A 17,515-nucleotide genomic window follows, 5' to 3' on the forward strand; every position below is an offset into this window, starting at 1 on the left:
CTGCTTCCTTGAAACTGCCCCACCATACACAACTCTCTGATACCTATCGGACAGCCAATCCTGAATCCAGTTGACCAATCTGACATCCAGACCCATGTGCTGCAACTTAAATATCAGTTTATCATGTGGCACCCTGTCAACTGCCTTCGTTAAGTCTAAGAAAATGGCAGTATATGCCTTTCCCTCAGCTAATGCTCTTGTAACTTTATCATAAAAGGCTAGCATATTGCTAAAACAAGAGTGCCCCTTCACAAATCCATGTTGACTCTCACAGATAACATTACCCTCATCTGCCCAATGCTGTATACGGTCCTTCACTACTTTCTCCAAGATCTTACTAACTACTGATGACACACAAACTGGCTTATAATTAGACACTTCCAGTCTGCCCGCCCTTATTCAATGGCTATCTTACCTTCCTTCCATTCCATGGGCACTTTTCCTGCAGCCAGACTTTCATTGAAAAGCCAGGTCAAAGGCACTGTCAGTTCCCTAGCACATTCTCTCAAAACTCGTGGTGAAATACCATCCAGTCCCACAGCTTTACTGACATCCAGAGTACTCAGTATTTGAAACACACTCTCCTCCTGTACCTTGAACCTGCCCTATCCCTCTAGCATTAAAACTGACTCCTTCTGGATGAAATACTCCAGTAAAGTGTTCATTGAACAATTCTACTATGTCCTCTACATCAGTCACTCTATTCCCATTTTTATCTCACAATATCATTCTTGCACATTCATTTCTCCTCCTACTGGTCACATATCTAAAAAATTCCCTAGGATTTTCTTTGGATCTTAGGGCTAATTTCCTCTCATATTCCAGCTTCGTCTTCCTTACCATACTAGTCACCCTTCGGGCCTGTGTCCTATACTCTTCATGCATCTTCTCTTCACTTGTCTCCTTATATCTCTTGCACAGTCTCTTTTTCGCATGCAATTCCTGTTTAATATTGTTTGTCATCCACTTTACTCCAAATTGTGTCCTCTTGTTCACTCGTGGTATACAACTTACCATTGCTGCTAACAAATATTCTTTCATAATTTCTCATGCACTAATGATATCCCGGCCTTCCAATTCCTCCCTCCATGAAACTTCCCCAAGTTGACATCTTAGATTATTATAATCACCTGCCTTATAATTCCACACACAGTCCCGTCTCTTTGATACTCCTGCATGTCTATTCATTTTCCAAGTCAAAACCATATGGTCACTCTCTCCAACTGGTGGGAGAGATGTCATCTCAGTTATTATCAACTCTTCTGATACTATAACCAAATCCAAAACTCTTGAACCTCTTGTTCCCTCTATTACATGTTGCCTAAGACATTTGTCCCTCAAGAATTCTAGAAATTCCATTTCCTTATTGCTACATGCATCTTCCTCTCCCCAATTGATACTACTGTAGTTAAAATCTCCCATAACAATCATTCTTCTTGCACTTGCCAAACTGTCTAAACATTTCCTGGTCCCCACCTTCTGTACTCCTGGGTCTGTAGCAACACCCCACTAAATATCCTGTCTTGCCCACCTCTACCTCACACCATATGCTTTCAAAATCATTAGTGTCACTGCCTTCCAAAGTCTCCACTCTTAGAGGACATAGGTCGTCACTTATCATAAGCAGTACTCCACCACCATGTTTTCCCTTCCTATCCTGCCGAAAAATGCTGTACCCAGCGACTTCTATTCTCGCTATTATATCCTCTTCTGTCAACCACATCTCAGTGATCCCAATAATTTTTGGCCAGGCTGATGCTATCTGCACCACCAATTCCTCTCCCTTATTATTAATAATATTAAAATATTAATATTAATAACATCTTTATTTTATTAATATTTTTTTTTTAGCCATGTCAGAACCAAAGAAAAATGGATCTAGGAATTTTCAAGCTGTGTGGGAAGAAAAGTATGGAGTTATGAAAAATTTTGATAAGGTTGTGTGTATTTATCATGGTTGCTGCAAGTGTCCAGGAGGCTTGGTACCTTTGGATACCTGGTTCGAAACTACTGTTTCCTCTCATGGCTCAGACAATTACTCATATTGTGAATGACTTTCATGGTGGTGGCCTCCAGGACATCCACGAGGTGACGGATGAGGCCCTGGATTAACTTTCTGGACTGAACATTGACCTGTAGCTGCTTTGTATTCCTTTTGCCATAAGAATAAATAAATAAGGTTGTGTATGTAAAGTGTAATAAGTCAAACTTACAATATTGTATTATCTTATTTATATACTTTTGTGATGAATTATATATAAATTTATGATTTAAATATGTTTATTTGTGTTTACAATAACAAAATAGCATTCAACAGATTTTTGCACTTTTTCTTTATAGACATTTATATAGAAGAATAAAGGGTTTATTTTTCTATAATGCTTTGTACTTTGTTTTTAAACCCTATTTTTCTTTTACTAACATCATCACCATTGTGACCTGTGCATTAAGTGGTGGACATACAAATTGCAAAATTTGACCTGTGGTGAAAAAAAAGATTGCCAATTCCTGCTCTAGATATTAGCTGTCTCCTTGGTAACACAGATTATCACCTTATCCACATCTTCTTTCTGGAGAACATTATTCAGCCATTTATATTCTCATATCTTTTAGAATTGCAGTGGGCTAAATGGAATGACCTATGATTATGGCTCTTCTGATCTGAATATCTGCTTTCATGAAGGACTTCATTCCTGATCCTATCTCAAATTCTGTGCACTCATTCCAACTGGGGTTCTTAAAGGTGTATTAACCACACTACCGGCCAATACGTCTATAGACGTCAAGGTTATCATGGATGCGAAGTGCATATTAAAATTGTAATACCATTGATATTACATTGAAATATATGATGGATACGAAGCACATGAAGATGCATATTTGATACATAATGGCCAGTTAGATGGTTAAAGCAGTCTAGTATAAGAATATAGTATATGTATGACTAAACAAACACATGTAATAACCACAGTAATAAGTTTGTGTGTGTTTATTTAGTCATGAATTCTCCACAGGTTTCATTGTATAATATTTAACCTTTATATCAATGACATAGCCAGTGGATTGCAGGGGGAAATTCAGTTGTTTGCGGATGATGCGAAGCTGGGAAGGATTATTAGTAATAGTGCAGATGTGGTAGCCCTGCAAGAGGATTTAAATAAGCTAGATAGATGGGCAAATAAATGGGGGTGTCAGTTTAATGCAGCAAAATGTAAGGTCTTGAGGTTTGGGAAACATCGATGGGATGCTGCATACTCTATGGGAGGAGTTATACTGGAGGAAGTAGGGGAGACAAGAGATCTGGGGTTGATGATTGATAGAAACCTGAAGTTTAGGGGACATATTGCAAAGGTGGTGAAGGTAACACAGAGGATTGCTGCTATTATGAGAAGGACACTGACCTGCAGAGATAAGAGGGTTATCATTCCGTTGTATAAGTCTCTGATCAGACCACACTTGGACTATTGTTCTCAGATTTGGTCCCCAGGATTTGAAGGGGATAAATTAACTGTGGAAAGGATACAAAGACGGATGACGAAGATGGTTTCAGGACTGTACAAGGATAGTTATGAGGATCGGCTGAGAGAATGTGGACTGCAGAGTTTGGTGGATAGAAGAAGGAGAGGTGATATGATTGAGACTTTTAAACTGTTGAGAGGTGGTTACAGGGTTGACACTGGGGAGTTCTTTCGCTTGGTTGAACAGCAGGAAGGAGTGATGACAAGAGGCCATCCCTGGAAGTTATGAAAGGAAACTGTGAGCAAGAGGGTAAGGAGTGGTTTCTTTGTGTGGAGGGTGGTTGAGGCGTGGAATGCATTGCCTGATGGAGTGGTGGGAGTGAGAACGGTCAGTGAGTTTAAAGAGTGGTATGATAGACTTTGTGTTTCTCAGGGGGGGGACTCCCCTCGATGAGTCTTGACAGACTTTATGTCTTAGGAAGGACCTCCCTTGATGAGTCTTTTGACTCCTTGGAGGCCTGAATGATAATAATAATAATAATATAGTATATGTATATCCCAGGTGGCTGAAGTCAAAAATTCCAACTCTCATGCAATCCACAGCATCTGCAAAAAAAAAAAAAAAAAAACTTTGAAAAGACCAAATGTGAAAAACTTGTCTCTTCCTAAATAGTGGATACATCTGCTCTTTCATTTGTCCACTCTATCAACATCTGGATAATACCCTCATAACATTACCAAAGATATGATTGATCTCCTGGCAGCATTCTTCTTTTCCAACAAGGTAAATTACCTCCCACCATAACAAAAAAAAAAATCACACCACATGCCTTCTTTGGTCTTTTACCAGAAAGAATCACTAGAAGAATCCTTAATAGCTTGGATACCAACTAGTCTTCCAATCCTGACAGTATTGGCAGCGAAGAAGTAGGAACTGTAGTCAGCTCATCCCAAAGAAAGTGGGTAAAAGTAAGCCATCAAATGAATTGTTCTATTGTTTTTATATCAGTTTTTATAAGTAATGGAGAAGGTCATCAACAACCATAATTTTTATCACATTGAGATCTACAGATTAATCGACCTCCAACATGGATTCTATCATTCTCATTCCAAAGCATGTCATCAGGTTTGGCATAATTTACTTACTTCAACTACCATCTTGTCTGCTTTTCACCTTTTGCAATTGAATTTTCCATTATACTCGCTTCAGAGTTTCCATTTTGCTTTAAATACTTTCTTTGCTATTCTCCATTAAGGCAAGGACAGTCTAATATATTTCATTTCTTAAAACACAATGCCATCTTATGGTCATCAGTATCACATCAAACAACTGGATCTTTGAGTCATTATCTATGTCACAAGCTTCATATCCATCTTTATTTGCTCCAATTTATGTAAGAAATTTCTGTGTGGCATACTTTTGGATGCCTTTGCAAAGTCCCAGAGTATTATGATGTAGCTTTTTTTATGTGAATCCTCTCCACAAAAAGTTGTAAACCTATAATGTGTTAGTTTAGTACTATGGGTAGGCTGAGTGTTGATTAATTCAGAAACTGCTCTAGAGATACAACATAGAACTTTTTCAAGCCACATCAGGTCTCTAATAAACAGGGTGGTAGTTTCACACCAGACGAAATTCATCTACCGCCTGAAGACATTTACCCCGTACTCTTTGTTGGGTTAGAACCCATAGCTTGTTAGTTGGGCTAGTGTTCCTGCTCTTCAACTGCCACTTTATTATATAGAAAGTGATTAAATTGCTAAGGCAAGACTTACCCTTCAGCAAGATGTGTATCCCCACCACTACCAATAGTGTTTCGTGTTCTTGTCCATACATTCTTGAATTCTGGCCTTAACTACTTTTACCAGCACTCTTAAATGCTGACTGATCTATAATTTTTTACTTCTATCTTTAGATCTCCTTTATACAAAGGAACAACTTGCTTTTTCTTTTTTTTTCTTTTTTTTTTGCATCCTGTTGGTGCTGAGATTTAAATTAAACAATATCAGCAACACTGTCAAATTGTCTTGGACTTGTAATCCACATTGCAACATCCCATGTAATACTATTATCATATTCATATCAAGATTTCATAATATCCTAAGAGCACCTCCAGTTCAACTCCCTCTGTTCTCACATCAGTCATTGTGTTCTACATATAAATGATACATGATCACTCAGTAATTAGAACTTCCTAGTTGTTTTTTTTTCTTCTTCTATCACCTTCCTGCAATCTCACTGCTGGTTTGGTTGGCCATTGGCATGTATGATTGATTGTTTTTAGTTGGATTTTTAAGTTGAGACCCTTCCCTTCTTATTGGTGGCCTTAAGTGGCTTGAAAAAGTTTCCTGTTTAGTCTCTAGAATAAGGTTTCCAGTATAATTCTAGAATAAGGTTTCTAGAATAAACTGTTAGAAAATGTTTTGGTTAAGAAATAATATACAGTAATATAAGGCATCATTATGATAAAGAATGTAAAAAAACATTTGATCCCAGACTAGTGAATTTAGGAAAAATAAAATCAGCATTTTGAATGCCTCTTTGATTGATCAATATGTATATATATAATTATATATATATATATACATATTGATCAATCAAAAAAAAAAAATATATATATATATATGTTATGGATAATGTAATAAATCCGGTTATTATTAATACAAACCAAATAACAAGGTTAAAGTGAATAATTTATGAGAATTAATCACATGAACCGATAATTATTAATAATTCCCAGAGGAGTCTGGTAAATGAAATAAAAACATGTTTTATAAAAAATATTTTATTTAATAGCTGAAAAAATAGGAGATAAATACCTTATTATATGATTATATTGTTGTCCGGTTAAAAACAAATTACTTATTTTTGCAGGAAAGACCTCTGTGGCACTTGGAATTACAAAGGATTTCTGACTTTTTACATTTGCAGTGATTTGAGTTACAATGGGCTGTACAATTGCAATATTGGAAACCATGACCACCTAAATTAGAATTCTTGCATTCCCTTAGACTTATCTCAATATCAGGAACTTCGTTAACTGAAATAAAAGTTTCCTTACAAACGGTAAATTCATTCCTCGAATAGAGTTGGTTTAAGATACCATATTTTATACCTAATATATATAGGTTTTCATTCTCAATAGAAATTATAACAGCTATAATATTCCAGTTATTGGTCTTAGCCCTGTCTGTGTCTGGAATTCTTATCCGAACATTTTCTCCTACATTTGCAATTGGACATTTAGTCATTGAAAGCCGTAACATTTTTTCAGCTTGCTTCTTAAGTGACTGCTTAGCAGAGTTTCGAAATTCTTGAATTTTTTTTCTGTGATTTCATTGAGTGCAAAAGAAGTACTTTCCTTACTTTTTTCATTATTTTCTAATTCAACATTACTTATTTTTTTTATTTTGTTATCTTCCTTGTCGATTGTTCCTGTTTCAGAAGAATGTTGTTTTCCTTCGATTTGGCTAACACTTGTTTTTGTTTGGATCTCCAACAGATAAGTCTTCACTCATATCATATATTTCCACTTCTACATTCTCACCGTTCTCTGTCCTAATACCGCTTTCCCTCTCTGAGATTATCTTCTGACATTAAACATCCTTATTAGTTTGATCTTTTAATATCATCTCAAGATCTTCTTCACTCGTGATTTCTGACAAGGTATCGACTGGTAAGTATGTTTTCAAACCTACCTTAGCTTTATAGCCAAACATAGCTTCATAGGGACTGCGATATATTCCAGAGTGATGTGCTCTGCTTTTCATAAATTGAATGCATTTTATACCTTCCAACGATTTTGTTGTTTTATTTGTTTCAAGCCATGTGGATAACATTTTTTCAATGTCTTGGTATTATTACATTTACCATCAATAGTTGGGAAGTCTTAATAATTACCAGTTTATGTGATTAATTCTTGTAAATTATTTACTTTAACCTCATTATTTGGTTTGTACGGTCCAAGTAATTGGTTTATATTAATAAGTACTGGCTATTATTAATACAATTATGAACTGGTAATTATTAATACTTCCCAACTATTGATGGTAAATGTAATAATACCAAGACATTTAAAAAATGTTATCCACATGGCTTGAAACAATATTTAAGCTGTTGAAGGGTTATTATCGTCTTAATACTGAGGAGATTTTTCAAAAGGTAGAATGATGGAAAGGAACAAGGACAAGCGGTCATCTCTGCAAGTTGCAAAAGGAGGTGGTGAGTAAAAGAGTAAGAAGTAAGTTTTTTGCATGGTGAATAGTAGGAGCATGGAATGTATCTCCCTTAGAGGGTGGTGAACGTGCAGACTATGGATGATTTTAAGGAGTGATATGATAGATTTTTTGTTCACTAGTGTTGACCTCCTGTGATGAGTCTTCTGACTCCATGAGCGTCAAGAAAATAATACTAATAATAAACCTTTAAAAAACTGGATCTCCACAGATAATCTTTCTGCTTTTCTTGCATATTTTTCCAGCTGTTCTGTGGTACCCCTTTTCAATCTAAGCTGCTTTATTTCTTTAACTAATTTGTTTATGGTATGGTACAATTCTCATCATGACGGGAGGAATCTTTTATGGACTTTTTCAATCGAAGGTGAGTTAGCCAATCTCATACAGAGGTAGCAGGGTTTTTTTCTCCCGTAAACTCGGGTTTTTCATCCCGCATACAGACAAATCGGCCCTTCAGAATACACACAATTTACAGACAAAAAATACTAGTTGTGGTGGTGGTGGGCGGTAGATGGTGTTGATGGAGATAATTTGTAGTAGAGGTTCGGTGTAGTGGTTGAGACAGTTGTAGGTGTCCTCCCACGATGAGTCTTCAGACTCCTTGGAGGTGTCAGGAATAATAATAATAAATTCATTGAATAATAATAATTTGCAACTAATTTCTCAGCACTTGGCCTCACTCTTTTTATATATGATATGTTTTTTATAAATTCATTACAGTTAACAATTACTGTGATTCGAAAATGTTTTGTCAGCTTTCCATGATTCTATTATATTTAGCTCATAATTTTTTTTCATATATTCTGAATATTCTCATCAAGGATGCATACAAAAACATATATATATTATGTAAAAATAAGCAGAACAAAATTAAATGATGAATACTAGTTAAGGAAAGCCGAATGTTTGAAAACAATGACGTCTTACTCGTTCTTCATAGCATCTCACATTTCATTGTAGGCATGATGTTACATGAAAGACTAAACTTGTTTAGATACTGCAAAAACAAATGGAAAATAAATCATCATCATCAAATTCCTGCCATGTACCCTCAAGGGGTGTACAGGATATGACAGTACTACATGAAAAATTACATCATTACTAACTTCCTATCTACAATTTTCCTCCAAATCAGTCTGTTACTTGTCAAAACTCCAACATTATCAGATCTTATATTTCTATCGTCTAAGGCACTTTGTACCATATCAATCCACCTATATCTTGGTCTTCCTCTTGGTCGTTTTCCTGCCAACCTGGCAGAGAACACTTGTTTTGCAAATCTTTCCTCTCCCATTCTATTTAAGTGACCATACCATCTGAGATTAGCTCTGCTAACGCATTCCTGGATGCTGACAATGTCAAGTTCTTTCCTAATATCCTCATTTTTAATATGATATTGCCATTGATGCCATCTGTTCATGCCTCTAATCTTTCTCAGGACTCTCATATCTGCGGTCTCTAGTCTTTGGTCAAGTGTTTTACTTCTGACCCAGCTCTCAGATCCATAAGTTAAAATTGGTTTGAACACTGTCTTGTATACAGCTAATTTAGTGTTCCGACTAATTTCTTTCTTATTCCATATGAATTTATTCAATTGACTTCCCGCCATACCAGCTTTGCTGATTCTGTTGTCTATTTCTATATTTAGTTTACCATCTTCAGTAAAAATTGTGCCTAAGTAGCTGAAATGTTTTACTTGTTCCACAGGTTCTCCATTCACAACACAGTTGACATTTTCAATGATTCTGCCTATTTTCATTGTCTTTGTCTTTTTATTGCTGACCTTCATACCATATCTATTACAACAGCTATTCAATTTAGTCAGAGAATCTTGCAGACTTGTAGCGGATTTATTTAGAAGTATAACATCATCTGCATAAAGCAAAGAGCTGACATTAACATCTCCAATTTTGATATCAGGTTTAATACCACATTCCTTCATAATGTGATCCATATAGATAATGAATAACAGAGGGGATAATGTACATCCTTGTCTCACACCAGATTTAACATTAAACCATCTTCCTGTACTTCCTTCAATTCTAACTGCTGACTCACAACTCAAATAAAGACTTGATATAATGCCCCATTGACACCATATAACTGCAGCGTATTGAATAGCTCTCTCTTGGCACCTTGTCATATGCCTTTTCCAAATCGACAAAACTTAAATACAGATCTTTGTTATATTCCCATGCTTTCTCGACTATTTGCCGTAAAGTGAAGATCTTATCCTGACAGCCTCTATTTGGCCTGAATCCAGCTTGTTCTTCACCAAGCTTTTCTTCCACAATTCTTCTCAACCGTTTCTCAAGTATACTTGCATAGATCTTGCCATTAACACTCAGTAGGGAAATACCTCTGTAATTCTCACATTCAGTTTTATTTCCCTTTTTATATATGGGTACCATGAGAGCTCTACTCCAATCATCGGGAATTCGTCCCTCTGTCCAGGCTTTCTGAACTATGCAGTGCAGCCACTGTAAGACTCTTATACCACCATACTTCAGCATTTCTGGTCAAATATCATCTACTCCTGCTGCCTTTCCACATTTCAAGCCTTTGGTGGCTTTTTCTACTTCAAGTATGGATATGTATTCCTGACTGCATGCCTGGTCAGTGTTTTTTCCACTGTGCTGTCATCACTGCTTGTTTCATTTAGCAGTTTTTCAAAGTAATTACTCCATACTTCAAGGATATCTTTTTCTCCTGCTTTCATTTCACCTTTATCATCTCTAATTCCTTTTACAGCACTCTTTCCTCCATTCCTAAGCTTCTTCAACAACCTCCAGAATATTTTGCCACCTTCTTGATATTTATTTTCTATATTCTTGCCAAAGTCCTCCCATGACTTTTGTTTAGCTAGTTTTGCACAGTGTTTAGCATTCTTGCATTTGTCTCTATATTCTCTAAGAGCACAAGCTGACTTATTTGACAGGAACTTTTGATATGCTTTCTTCTTTTCCTTCACTGCCTCTTTAACTTCCTGTGTCCACCAGGGAGTTCTGATTTTTTATCCTTGCACACAACCTCACCACATGCCTCTCTGGCAGAATCAATCAATGTTTCCTTCACAGTTTGCCACTGAATCTCCAAGGTTTGATTCCTGTTCTCAAACTCTTTCATTTTCTTTTCAATAATATTTCTGTATTTTAGTCTACAGTTCACATCTGAGAGCTGCTCAACTTTTATTCGCTTTAAAACTTTCTTACATGTTATTCTTTTCAATATGAAATTCAATTTTATCCTGCTCAAGTCTAAATAGTGATCACTTCCAATTTCAAATTCTCTGTACACTCTGGTGTCCTGCACCAGGGAGAAAACATCACTATCAACAATAACATAGTCACTGAGACTTTTCTTATTCCTAGCCTCTTCTCTCCATGTGAATTTGTGCACATTTTTATGTTGGAACATGGTGTTAGTAATAACCAGTCCATGTCCTGAGCAGAAATCCAACAGATATTTGCCATTATTATTAGCTTTGCTCTTTTCTCCAAATTTTCCCAAAATATTTTTGTATGTCTCACAATCATTTCCTACTCTGCTATTTAGATCCCCAACAAGGACCAACTTTTCCTTTTTCATTGTGTCAGTTGCTTTTTCTAAAGCCTCAAAAAATTCCTCCACTTCTACCTTAGTAGAACCTTCTGTGTGACCATAGGCACAAATAAGTCTCATTGTCCAGTTCCCCATTCTCATATTTGCCCACATTACTCTACTTGAGACTGACTACCATTCAAGAAGATTAGCCTCGTATTTTGTGTTGAATACTATGGCTACTCCTTCTTTTCCTTGATTGTCATTGCCTGAATATAACATTTTGTATTTATTGCTCAGAAAGATCTCACCAGTTTTGGTCTTTTTTGTTTCAGTCACCCCTATTATGTCGATCTGGTACTTATCTAATTCCTCAGCTAGCTCCATTTCTTTGCCATTCAGGCTTCTTACGTTGATAGTACCGATGTTTAACTCTGGTGATGTTGAGTTGGGGTTTGTTTTCAGATTTGTTCAAGTAACTGACTTTTCGCTGTTCGCCCTGGTTCCCTGGCGAAAAGAACGGGGGCCTTGTTTAACCGGGCGGCGCCCCAGCCGGCATGAAATTTTGTCATGTTGTACCATCATTTTTTATTTTGGTTTAACCAATAAGAATACAATTTGGTCGGTTAAATCCCAAATTGCCAGCCCATCCTCGTTCGTTCAGTATCAAAGTAGATACCCAACAGGGTGCACCACGAGAAGGTGAGGATTGGACATTAGGTCAGAAGCCCTGGTCGGTTCTCCGCATTCCTTTAAAGGCTATGTGGAGGTCTCCTCTCAGTTATACAGCTTTGACCCTTCTAAATCATAAAGGTTGCTATTAAAAATCATAAAAAATCAGTGAAATTTGGAATCATTGGTTGACACTTTATTAGTTAGGAATTTGATTCTTTCTTCAATTTAATTACTTCAATTATTGTAGATTGCAGTATTAAAATTTATGCTTAAATTAATTGATTTTTTTTTAAATTTTATTGCAGGTTTCCATGGAAGAATAAATAGACACAAACAGATGAATGTTTTCTAAATCTGAGAGAGGATTGATCATCTTTTATAAATTGTTTTAATTTAATTTTTAAACACGTAACTTGCTTACTGATAATTTGTGACCATGATTTTCTCACTAAACCTTGCAAAACTGGAATTATACTGCATGAAAAAAGGATTAACTATAATTCTTAAAAAAGGACCCTTTTATATGAACAATTAAGATATTCTGTTTCAGATACATGTTACTTTACCATTTAATGTGATTTTTTGCGATGCACATTTATTACATTTTTTTTAGTCAGGAAATGTCTCATTAAGAAAAAATTCCCAGTGTTTGTGGGAAGTATTTCTATATAGTTTAGTACCAAAAAAAAAGCTTTTTATTTGTTTTTAATTATGAACATCATTTAAACTGGCTTTCATTTCAGTGTTTTTATAGATTTTATCATTTACCATTCTGACAACTATGCTTCTCTCTTTGACTGTTTATTATTAAAAGTTGATTTCATACAATCATCTGACTAGGAATGTTGGACTGAGTATACTGGAACTAGGAGAAAATGAGTTGGGATAATAGTTTAATTGCTAAGTATATAATTTTTATCTATAGCATCCATAAGTGGATTGTATATTCTGTTGATGGAAGAAGTGGAGCAAACAAAGTTTTTTTTACAGTAATGGTGGGTGAAGTTGAAGTTTAAGGGACACATTAAAAGGATGGCAAAAGACATCCCAGAGAGTGGTTGTAATCATAAGAATGATGTCAATGAGGAGAAATAAGGTATAAAGCCCTGATCTGACCATGTCTGAATTACTGTGCTCAGATCTGGTGTCCTGAATTTGAAGGGGAACAAAGTAACTTCAGAGAGAGTACAAAGACAGGTAACAAAAGTAATATCAAAACTCTGGAAAGTTGTCTATCAGGACAGAGTGAGGGTTGTAGGCTACAGAGTTTAATAGTCATTGGCCTGATTGGTCATGTGATAGGATCTATGTTCTCCAACTAATAGGTCATGGGTTTGAATCCCCCTACAAGCATGGATGTTTATGAATGTCTTTAGGTGGGAAATAAATTTTTATCACCCAGTGCTACCACCCTGCTCATTGGGACTAAACTAGCTTGAAAGAGTTTCCATGTCTGTCTTCTAGAACAGCGCTTCCGAAACTGTGGGCCGCAGTCCCCTTGGGGGCCATTAGTTTTGTTGAGGGGGGGGGCATGAAATAATGAAAACAAATTTAAAATGTTTTAAGACTAAGTAGATATTTTTTATCTTAAAAGAAACGTATTAATTTTTATTATTTATTATTTCTTTTTTGTTATTTTTTATATTTTAACGAAAAAATTCACACATTGGTGTTGGTTCACAAATTTTGCTTCCTGTGTATTTCGGCGCTTAATGAATATTAGTAAATATATGCTTATTTGTATAAGTTTCATTTCAAAGGTATTGATAAGAAGCACAAAAGAAGCTTACAAACGCAAAATCTTGCGCTCATTTAAAATACCCAAGTTTTTCGCACTTTAAATTGTTTCATTGCTAGTGTACACAGGTGTGGCGATGCGTGGGAAAGAAATACGCTTGGTGTGTATGTTTTGTATTGAATATAAATACAATAAATATTATATAATATATATCTGTATTAGATTTTTTTTTCGATTGGGCTGTGAAATCTTTTAATTTCTCAGGAATCTTTTAATTTAGAAATCTCAATTTCTAAAATGAGTTTAGATATATATGTGTATATATATATATATATATATATATATATATAAGGAAATGGATGGTGATGTGGTCTCATGAGCAATTAAGCAATATTTGTCGGTTGGACATTGGAGAGATTTTTTAAATGGTAAAATAAGGGTGAGAGATAAGGATGTGGAGCCATCTCGAAATTGCACAAGGAAATAGTGAGCAAGAGAGTGAGAAGTATATTTTTCTCCATTAAGTGGCAGGTACATGGAATGCATTGTCTGAGACAGTAGTCAAAGTGCAAAAGCTGGATAAGTTTTAAGAGTGCTATGAAGCAGGTTTCCCTCAGTGAACCACTCACAACTCCATAGAGAGCCTGGATGATGATAAATATCTTCTCTTTGTCACAGCTATAGCTGAGTAGTGGTGGTAAGGATGATTTATGGGAAGAAGGAAAAAGTAACCCTATAGAAAAGATTTTTAATAAATTTATTTGGTTTAATATTTCATTTGAAATATTAAAATTTCAAATTAAATATTAAATGCAGTATTTCATATAGCAAGGGTTATAGCAAGTTGCTGCATCCTGTAAGGACAAGTATTTATGCCTGTAGATCTATTTGTTCACAGATCCAGGTTGTCTATTTTGAGAGATGAAAAACTTGAGTTACTTGGAGAAAATACTCTCCATCTCCGTATGAGACCAATTAGGTTACCATTTGATTGAAAATACCTGATTAGAGGTTCTTCATGTCATAAATAGGATTTGAACCCAGGTCATCTTTCCAATCAAAGGGCTTGTCTATACCAACTGATCTATGGAGATTTGCTTAATAATATAGAGTGCAACTAAATTTTTTTTTCAAGCTTCAGCTGTGATTAAGCTGAAAGTGTTATTGTAGAAGAAATAATTCTGTGGTTGAGTCTGTGTTCATTTCTGAGAACAGCACTTGATTTAGTTTTAACTGTGAGTTAAATCCCGAGTTGTATTTTATTTCAGAAATCCCTTCCTCATAGTATGATCACAACTACACCAGATTTGATCCTGTCAACTATATAAAGCATTTTGCTAACGTTTCTGAACAGAGGGTGAGCTAATCAATTAGGTCAATCAGCATTATATATATATATTAGGATTACCAAGTAATTTTATAAACTTGGTTATTTTACTCCTAATCCCAAGTAAGCAAACAGTTAAGTTTGTGCCTGAACGTAGTTCAAGTCTAAAGGTGGTGCAACACCAGGGCAACTCATTGTAAAGGTGGGCAAAGCTCTGATCACTATTCTAAGTATTTTCCATAATGTAAAGCACATCTCACTAAGAGCTGTATACTGCAATACATTATGGGTGGGGTCACTACCCAGACCAGTTTCAACCTTTTTTGAGGTCTCCTCAGTGAGTAGCTAGACCCTAAATACCAAGGTTTTAGTAATACAGAGCCTTATCAACTTTACCTATACAAGTTGCTACAAGGTGTTTTTATTTTGAATAAGAATCTCTGGAGGAGATATAGATGTAAATAAGTTTTTTTACCTTGGGAATAATGTATATTAGAGTTACCAAGGGTTACCCACCTTTACAATGAGTTGCCCTGGTGTTGCACCACCTTTAGACTTGAACTACGTTCAGGCACAAACTTAACTGTTTGCTTACTTGGGATTAGGAGTAAAATAACCAAGTTTATAAAATTACTTGGTAACCCTAATATACATTATTTCCAATAAAAAAACGTATTTACATATATACAGGAATACTTTGTATAGCGGGTTTTGGCCTAACGCGGTTTTTATTGTTACATACACTAACATTGTCAACACTGACTCCCGGGCGCCGCAAGTGACAGTCGAGAGCCATGTTTATGCAGTAGTTATTTGATTGGTTCTCATGTAGACACATTCTTTCCCCGCGGCATTTTATTATTTACGTTAATATTAGTATTTAATATTTTTTTATTATTTAAGTATGAGTGAAAAGAGACGAAACAAACAAGACAATGTTGGAGTAACAAAAAAATGCAAGTAGTTGACATTAGAGAAGAAACTTGAAATTATAAAATGTCACGAGAATGGCGCTTCGTTTGCTAAAATAGCACATGAGAATTCAATGAATGAGTCATCTGTACGAAGAATTATTCAGAGCAAAGAAAAGATTAAACAACATGGAACGAGCACCGCTTCTTATATGTCAAAAGTGATCACGAGAAATCGATCTTCTACAATGGAAAATATAGAACGCCTTCTAATGATCTGGATTGAAGATTGTAATCAGAAAAAGATTCCTTTGAGTCAAATGATAATCCAGGCAAAAGCAACAAGTCTATATGACAAAATAAAAGAAAATGAAGGCGGCACAACCAGTGAAACCTTTATAGCAAATCGCAGGTGGTTCTACAGTTTCAAAAAGCATATGGGACTCCATAACGTAAGAATCCAAGGTGAAAGCGCAAGTGCTGACACTAAATCTGCAGAATTATTTCCCAGTGAATTGAAGGAGCTTATTGAGAAGGAAGGCTACACAGATGATCAAATTTTTAACACTGATGAGACTGGCTTGTTCTGGAAAAGAATGCCATCGCGCACATTTCTTGCAGAGAAGGAAAAAACGCAAGCTGGGTATAAAGTGTCAAAAGACCGCTTGACACTTTTACTAGGAGGTAATGCATCAGGTGATTTAAAATTGAAGCCACTGCTAGTGTACAGAGCTGAAAACCCAAGAGCTCTTAAGGACTTCAAAAAGAACAATTTACCTGTTCGTTGGCGTTCGAATAAAAAAGCGTGGGTGACTCGTTCAGTTTTCGAAGCGAAGACTGGTTTAAAACTTGTTTTTGCCCTGATGTTAAAAGCTATTGTAAAAAGAATTCCTTTTAAAAATTTTCTTTTATTAGACAGTGTGCAGACCATCCAACTCTATTGACTAACTTTGATGAAAATGTCAAGATTCATTTTTTCCCTCCAAACACAACATCAATTCTGCAGCCGATGGATCAAGGCGTTATCTCCACTTTCAAGGCTTACTATTTAAGATGAACTTTTGCTCAAGCTATTAAAGCTGCAGCAGAAGAAGATTCTTGGACTTGGAGTGAATTTTGGAAGAAATTTAACATAAAAGATGCCATTCAAAATATTTATGAATCTTGGCAAGATTTGACTCAAAGCAACATGAGAGCCATATGGCATAATATCTTGCTGCATTGTTCAAAGGACTTTGTTGCTTTTGTAACACAGACATCTCAACAGAAATTGTGCAGATGGGCAAAGATCTTGGTTTTACAAGTTTCGATTGTAACAATGTGAACGAATGTATTGATTCTCATTCAAATGATCTGGATGATGAAACCCTTTTGGAGTTGGAACAACAAACAATGAGCCTATGAAGCAGAAGAAGAAGACGAAGATGACCCCACTGATGTCATGGTTGAAGAATTTTCCTTTGCTGACCTTTCAACTCTTGTGAGAAAAATCGACAAAGCTTCCGACTTTCTCATAAATGCCGACCCGAATTTGGAAAGAAGCATCAAAGTGAGACAAAGTCTCAATAATGCCATCAAATGCTACAGAGATGTACTTGAAGAGACAAAGAAGCAAGGATGGTTCAACGAA

General features: G+C 35.7%; 1 long non-coding RNA gene across 2 annotated transcripts in view; it reads left to right on the forward strand.

Moving 5' to 3' along the window:
* LOC150093635 (uncharacterized) overlaps positions 1–13,856 on the forward strand; it is a 51,076-nt gene extending 37,220 nt beyond the window's left edge. Inside the window, exons 2-3 of one of the 2 annotated variants that reach the window (XR_016550319.1) lie at positions 1,852–2,184; positions 12,215–13,856. This is a non-coding gene — a long non-coding RNA (uncharacterized LOC150093635). The remainder of the gene's footprint in view (positions 1–1,851; positions 2,185–12,214) is intronic. The other variant, XR_016550320.1, reaches the window with a different exon arrangement.
* Positions 13,857–17,515: the final 3,659 nt, after the last annotated feature.

Source organism: Typopeltis vanoorti, chromosome 23 (assembly GCF_054136105.1).
Source record: "Typopeltis vanoorti isolate ZY-2024b chromosome 23, IOZ_Tvanoo_1.0, whole genome shotgun sequence".
Lineage (NCBI taxonomy): Eukaryota > Metazoa > Arthropoda > Arachnida > Uropygi > Thelyphonidae > Typopeltis > Typopeltis vanoorti.